This window comes from Rhagoletis pomonella, unplaced genomic scaffold (genome assembly GCF_013731165.1).
Source record: "Rhagoletis pomonella isolate Grant_MI unplaced genomic scaffold, Rhpom_1.0 Rhpom_scaffold_00001, whole genome shotgun sequence".
Lineage (NCBI taxonomy): Eukaryota > Metazoa > Arthropoda > Insecta > Diptera > Tephritidae > Rhagoletis > Rhagoletis pomonella.
In genome coordinates this window covers 8201267-8209501 of record NW_023458555.1, presented here as the reverse complement: position 1 = coordinate 8209501, position 8235 = coordinate 8201267, and the positions used below count along the sequence as shown (strand labels likewise).

The window sequence follows — 8235 nt, the reverse complement described above, 5'->3', positions numbered from 1 at the left end:
TTTCTGCCACTCAAACGGATTTATTTGTTATTCTTCATGATTATTCACTGTTCCCGGTTAACTTTTTCTTCAGTAACACAAACAGTGGCGCAGTTGCGGCCGTGCCGTATGATGACATCAATTCAATACACACACACCCACCCACACGCACACGCACACACACAGACACACAATTATTGTTACTCAGCCGGCAAGCGACGCCTGGCGCTGTTATAATTTTTACATGTCCCGTATCCAGAGCGGGAGGTACAATATGTTCCACTTTAATTTGTTTAAGCGACGCAGTGTCGATGGAAATGAAATTCATTTTATTACAACTGTGAAGTTTGCTCAATCGTATATACAGATATACATACATATGTACGTATGTATGTATGGCGTACAGACAAACTGCATGTGTGAATTTAAGAGGAAAAAGAGAGGAGGTAAAGTGCCGCTTTTGTGCGCGCAGCATAACGATGAAAATTAATTACCTGATGTGGTGATGGTGACGCCTGCGATGGCTGTGGCGAAGGACTCGGTGCATGTCCAGGACTACTGCTGGGCGGTGGGCCGCCATGCTGTGATTGATGCGGTGATGCTGGGGGATGCGGATGGCCACCAGGCCCAGGACTAGGTGCGGGCGATGTGCCGCCGGGCCAAGGTCGATTCGGTTCAGGATACTGGAAAACAAAAAAACACACAAAAGAGAAGGAAAAGTAGAAGTTATAAACAATGATTCCGACGAGGAGAGCAGAGTGAAAATAAATAAATAAAAGTAAGTAAGTAAGCAGAGTTCTTACGAACCATTGTCCGTTTGTTAGTCTACTCGACTGTCCGCTGCCATAAAGTGCTGCGCGTTAATTTATAAACGAATATGAAATTTTAATACATATCAAAAAAGCTATAAAATTGTTAAACCGCACGGCGCAACAACGGTGTACAATGGCAGTCGGCGAGCTGCGGCGTGGGTAAACACGAGACAACCTGGACATGAATATTTTCATCTCTTGTGGCAAGAATAAAATAAAAAACAATGGCTGACGTATAATTTAATTTCGTTTTTGTTTTATTTTATTTATGGCCTTTGCATTTTAGCGCAAATTTAATTGTATGAAATTTTCATGCGCATGGCTTTACGACACCCCATTCAGTGAATGTGGTGCAGAAAACCAAAAGGACAATTACGTTTCGGTTGTGTAAGACCCAAGTTAGTACGTTTTAGCTGTAGATTTTTATCTTCAGAATAGTATTTTATTTGTAATAACCAAACCAAAAAATGTTGGGTATCAAGGGCATATGTACGTATGTACATATCGAGCCCTAACCGCCAAAATAACGTAAGCGACATTTTTTTCAAAATTTTATTTTTGATGCAGAAATATTCCTAGAGCATCTAGATGCATTTCTGCATCAAAAATAAAATTTCGAAAAAAATGTCGCTTACGTTATTTTGGCGGTTAGGGCTCGATATAGTCACCTCAAATGCAAAAAAAAAACATCATCGTAGAAATACAAAAAGTCGTAACTAATAAAAAATTGAAAATTCTCTTTTTAATTTATATCTTGGATTTCATCAAATTACATTTTAAGAAACAAAAAATAAATGAAAATATTAGTCACGACTTTTTCCATTTTGTTTACGCTGGCGTTACGCCTTTTTGCATTTCAGGTGCAGTGTGATGCCAGACATTCTCTGTTAAAATACCCACGAAAATCGGGAAAAATCGCTTCTTCTACTTCTACTTCTACGCATTCTACTTTGCATTCCCCCCGAAATGAAACGAAGAAGCGAAATAAATAAAATATTGTAGGACATTATATTTTGCGTTACCGGCAAATGCCTAAAAGAAGCGAAAAAATTTGCTTTCTAGAACACTTTACCACTAAAAGCTATTACCGATTTTTTGCTGGGACTTGACTTTTTTGATTCAAAAGCAACCGTTATTTAATATACATGTACTATTTAGCACATCATCAGATAATTGGTTTTGCTTTTTACATTAAACACCAGTTACAATTGAAGATTTTTTCTTACTCAGTGCATGAATGTGTTAACGAGAGAAAAATTTCAAAATTTTCCTTATAATTTTTAAACTTATACCTAATTTTACTCCATATCACATCTTCAGAACGTTTAATTACGCAAGTGTCGGATATTCTTAAATTTTGATAAATTATGCAACGATAATTGTGTTAAATGAAATTCCCTTTTTTAACCGACTTCCATAAAAGGAGGAGGTTATCAGTTCGTCGGAATAGATATATTTTTTTTTTATTTATTTTTATTTATTTTTTTTTTATTTATTTTTTTTTTATGTATGTTACCGCATAACTTTGGACCACGTCAACCGATTTTGTGTCTCAGAGGTGGTCCCATACTAATTTGGTTTAGATCCGGTCATTGAATTATGAAATATATAGATATATATATATTTTTTTTAAGTCGGTTTTTTTTTTGCTAAAAATTACTTGTTATTTGTAATGTCCCTTTTAATAATTTTTGCTGCAAAATATACCTCAAATAGTTGTAGTTTGAAAATATTTTGGAAAGGGTTGCCGCCTGTTTGAAAAGTCAAATTTAGGCAAGATTAGTATATGGCTGTCAAACGAAAGATTGTTAAGAAACCTTTAGTTTGAAAATTTAAAATACTTTTGAGGTGTTTTACTAGGGTTTGCCAACTGTTTAAAAATTTAACTCAATTAATTTAAATGAATTATTATAATATGGGTATCAATCGATATGGTTTTGAAAAGCTTTCATTTCTAAACTAAATTTACGAGAATTGCCACCTATTAAAAACTCAAGTTTAGCTTCAACTCAGACGTTATATGAAAATGTATCATAAAAAAGAGGTTTAAGAAAGTTTTGGTTTGAAAATATTTTGAAAGTTAAAAAAATTTTAATATTTTGCGTTTAAATATGTCGAGTTTTTTTTTTAAATAAATCGCTCCTAATGTAGCACACAGAAATTGCATACACTCAGCAAAGCGGGTTAGAGCAAACTAGTATTAAATATATTCGCTTCAGCTGTTCCACATTAATTTGCCATTTTTTATCTGACATAATTCCCAGATAAACGACGAGTTTTCTTTCAACTCAAATGGTGGTTGGTTTGTCTGCACACACGCACACACGCACACACACACATGCGCACATGCAGCGCTACGTGTGCGAGGATACTTTTCAATAACCTTTTCAAATGTACATAGTTTTTTGTGTGAAAATTTATGCGCTGCAGCACAAAAATTTATTATTTGCATAAAAACTCATTTTATTGTAGTTTTTGTTAGGCGGGGGAAGGCGTTTGTGTATTCGAATTTTTTTTTTTTTTGCGCATAAATATTTTCACATGTACATAGTACTATATAAATACAACATTGTGAATATTGAGCAACACTTTTTGTTTGCGGTCATTCCTTTGTTTGCACATCGGATATGCATGTGTTGCACCCGTACAAGTATTCTTGTGTGTGTATTGTATAAACACACACACACACACACACATTGAAATGTGCAAATGCAAAAGTTTGCAGGATATAAATTCGCGCATTTCACAATTAATTTACATTGCCACGCCACCACAACAACTTCGACTTTTATTTCATTTCATTTATTTTTTTCACAATCACAATTCACATCAATTCAGCGCAACTTTAATAAATCCGCGGATATTTTGTTTTTTGGCTCATATGTACATATGTACATTTATTATTTTTTCCCCAACTATTAACTCATGTTTACTTGATGGCCTTTCATATTAGACGCAAATACAAATGGAAGTAATGGAAGTAAGAGAGAAAATTGCGCATTTTTTGCTTGCTCATACATGTAAAATTATGGATGTGAAAAAATGCGTCAATTTCAGATGAATGCGCAAACTTTTAGCTGCTGCTGCTGCTGATGCGATGCGTTCATTTATTTTGTAGTTTATTGTATTCACTTTTTAATTAATTGCGTGGCTCGTTGGATTTATTATTTTATATATGCTTTTTTGTTAGTGTTGTTTGTCCTTTTTTCCGATACATTTGAACAAGCACTCCGTCTGCGTGGCGTGGGGCGGCCTATTGATTTTGAGCGAAAATCCGGCGCAAGGGTCATTATTGATTCGGACATTTTTTCGAGCACTAAAAATGCATAGTTTATTTTTAGTATGTAGTGAAATGTTTATGTGTAATGTTTTAAGCAAAAAATATGCGCAGAATTTCATAATTGGAAATTTAAAAGAAGAGTAAAGTTTAATTTGAAATTCTAAAATTTAGTACCTATGGATTCATTTGAAATTTGACATAATCGATCAGCATTACAAATTATATTTGACTGCAATTTACATAAAGTGACGGAAATACAATTCTATGCAAAACAAATTGGGCATAGGAGTTGCCTAGTAATTTCTTTTGCTTCACACTTGGCTCATTTGACAGTGATCGTAACCAAATGCGATGAAACTAATTTTATAAGCTTAATAATTTGAGTAAAATACAACTTTCAGAATAGGAAACGACGCCAAACGGGCATTATTATTATTTTTTTTTTTTTTGAAGAACCGAAATTTTATCCGAACGTTTTCACATCGGCGAAGCTTTGATTTAAAATTTAAAAATATTCCGAAGAATAATAACTTCGCATCGTAGCATCATGTAAAAAAAACAAACAACTTAGCGCGTATAGTCCATTTGCGCGAAAAAAGTGAAACTTTATAGAAAAAATTCCAGGTATGAGAACGTTTGCAAGATATTTGCTAATATCTTTAGTTATAATTTTTAGTCTTCGTCTGAATCTAAATTATGAGCTTTATCTTTTTTCTATGTATGTCTTTATCGTTATTTTTATTTTTATCCTTACCTTAATATTTTCTCTTTATCTTTATTTTTATTGTCATCTTTATTTTTATCTTTATCCTTATTTTTATTTTTATCTCTATCTTTATTTTTATTTTCATCTTTATATTATTCTTTAGCCTCATCATCATCTTCGTTACCATCTTCAGCTTCATCTTTGTCTTCAGATTCATATTCACCTTAAAACATCTCATCTCCATCTTCTTCTTCATCTACATGTTGATCTTCACCTTCCTCTTATCTTCATATCCATTTTTATATTCATCTTCATCTCTTATCTTCAATTTCATTTTCATCTTCAACTGCACCCTGATTTTCTCCTTAATGATCTTTGCCTTTAATTCTGGCGTTACCCTTATATGAATTGTATTGGGCATTTCAGTCCCAAATTTCGAGGAAACAGAACAACGTTAAGAAACGGATTTACACATGTAGACAACGGATGGAAATTAGAGACAAGGATTGGCTGGCTACAGTGGCATCCTAGTTACACTCCAATCTAATATAGAAGCGCAGTGACTGTTTTCAAAAAGAGGGGCCCAGTGTTCGAAGGGCATGGCTGTCTTTACAGATGGCTGAAGTTATCCTTTCGCTTACCGGATCAAGCAAACGTTTGCAAGTCACAGCTGTGAGACAGCTTATGAAGTAGTAGGGTACTAAATGTGACCCAAGCGTAGGAGTGAGGCGTCTCGCTCGGTGTACTAAAAAGCAGAATTACCGACATTTACCACTCGAAAGCTAAGCAGAGGAGAAGTTGTACAGGATCATATTGAATTACTAGACACTCAATCAACCAACCATAAGTACTTATAGCCACCTTCGAATGGCAGTAAGTTTTTATGAGGATCTGTCTCTGTCGATTTCGATGTTTGGTTTTTGTGTGGAACTTGATTCCTACCAAGTTGAAGTGCTCTCGTTAGTATTTTAAACGGGTCGATACGTGGCTAGTAGCCTAAAGAACTTCGAAAATTTGTATTCTTCCCAAAAAAAAAAATGGAAGGACCAAGTGCAAAAGGACCTGTCTGCACAAAATCGCACAGGAAAGAGGCAATTGGAGAAGCTTTTTGGTCTCGAAACAAAAGAACAAACAGTTGTAGTGCCAAATAAGAAGAGAAGAAGTATTCTTTCGTATTTCACATGGTCAAGTATTTCTTTCATATGCGATGTAGTAGTTTGCAGTGCTATAAATTTTCAATTTTATAGTAAAAATTTGAGAACTATAAATTTTAATATTGATTTTATTAAGTCAATTCTTCGCTTTGATCCAATCTACTTTATTCTTTGCTCTTTTTATGAAATTAATACTCATGCCAAAAAAATAAAAAAATAACATCAAATAAGGAATTTTTAAATAAGAATATGGCAAATACATACATATTAATTAAAAAAAAAAAAAAATTAAATAAACTTAATTAGATAACCGAAGACACTGGTTCGGTGAAGCCAATGTTGTCTAGTAGAAAAGTTTGCCATTGTTTTGCTTCTCACCGATGTCGGGACGGACTGCGCCATTGCAAGGCAACAGAATTCTCCATAAAAGAAAGACACATATTTTATACCGGATACTAACTGAGCTTAAGTTGTCATTCAGATTAGAAGATAGCCATTAAAACGAAAGGTAAACAGAAAAGGAAAGTAGAGCTCGAACCAAAAACATTCGCACCAAAACAATTATCTACTTTTTCCACGCATAAATGCGATCGATTGCGCTTGCCACCGCACACAGCACACAGCGCACAATCAGCAGCAAGAACAAAATCAAGCATTAACATAAATCCACCAACAACAACAACAAAGACAAACATAATAATGAATAAAGCGCCCCACAAGCCATTGCACAGCAACAGCAAAATCTTATTTATGATAATAATGTGTGTGGCAACTGACAGCCACTGAGGCAACAACAAAAATGACTGCAATGCAGCTGTCGCAACTTGACAAAAACAATAGCAACAATACAAAGTTTGTAGCTCGTCTAGAATCGACCTCAACTGCGGCCGCGTAGAACGTGGCAAACAGCCATACATACATAAATATGTAGTTGCAACAGCAGCCACAGCCGCAGCCCCAGTCGCAGCCACGCAGTCGTGGACAAAGTGTTCAATTGCAATTGATGCGACAACAAGTGCAGGGATATAACACAGCAATGCACGCACACACACACACACACGTACACGACGGTCATGCACACATTTTCCATTTACCCGACAGTATCTTTGCATGTGTGTGTGTGATATTTGTTCGGCTGAATGGCCTTTATTTTATGTTCGTGTGTTTGCGCAAGGACTAACACACATCTGTGCTTTCGAAATTAATTCCCACCGCATGGAAGGACATCCAAGAGGGAAGCAAATAAAACCACACACGCACACAAGCATACATGGTAGTTGCATTAAACACTATCATTTTGTTGCTATGCTAGGCGGAGAAGTTTATAACTGATAACTGGTACTTTTTAGTCCATGCAAGGGTGAATGTGGTAATAACTTCGATTTCCACTAAAGGATAACTAAATTACTTCACGGACTTCAACAGGAATCTAACCCGCGTCATCGATGTGCAACAAGAATTTGCGGGTGTGCATAGCTAGGAGTTAGCGTTGCTGGTACATACATAGCTCAATAACATTGCTAAAAAATTGAAACCAAAAGTAAAAATTTTAAATGAAAACTAAATCTAAAAAAAAAACAACTACAAAAATATACAATAACTATGAATAAATTAAAAAAAAAAAAAACAAATACAAAAATATAAAAAAACTAAAAAAAAATAAAAAAAAAAAAACACCAATTCCAAGCTAAAAAAAAAAAATATAAAAAAATCAAACCTAAGAAGAATTAAAAAAAGAAAAACAATTTCAAAGCTAAGAAAAATTAAAAACAAATTAAAGCTGAGAAAATAAAAAAAAGCTAAGAAAAATTAAAAGGAATAAAAGAAAATACAAAAATTTTCAAAATTTTAACAAAATCAAAATGCATATAATTAAAAAATTTAATTAAAGTCAAAATATTAAAAAAAAAGTTAAAAACAATAAAGCAAAGTTTAAAAAATAAAATAAAGAACAAAAATTAAACTAAAGTTTAAACAATAAAAAGAAAGAAAATTAAACTAAAGTTAAAACAATAAAAATAAAGCCAAGCAAATTAAAATAAATTTCAAAAAATATTAAACAAATGCAATTAAAAAAAATATATATATAAATTAAAGAATAATTTTAAAAAGATGTTTTAAATTAACATCCCTATAATTTACTGTTTTGTAAATTTTTTTTAAATAAATTTCAAATTAAATTTAAATTTTTTAAATTAAGTTTACACATGGATAAAATAAGTTGCAAAATTCAAATTTATTTTGTCTGTCTGGTCTGCAAGTTATGTTTATTTAAGCACCAATCTAGTAATTATTAACCTTCAT

The 8235-nt window shown here is 33.3% G+C and overlaps 1 long non-coding RNA gene across 1 annotated transcript in view; it reads right to left on the bottom strand.

The window, feature by feature from the left end:
• Window positions 1-473: 473 nt before the first annotated feature.
• LOC118737925 overlaps window positions 474-8235 on the bottom strand; it is a 10419-nt gene continuing 2657 nt past the window's right edge. Inside the window, exon 2 of the long non-coding RNA XR_004992858.1 lies at window positions 474-662. This is a non-coding gene — a long non-coding RNA (uncharacterized LOC118737925). The remainder of the gene's footprint in view (window positions 663-8235) is intronic.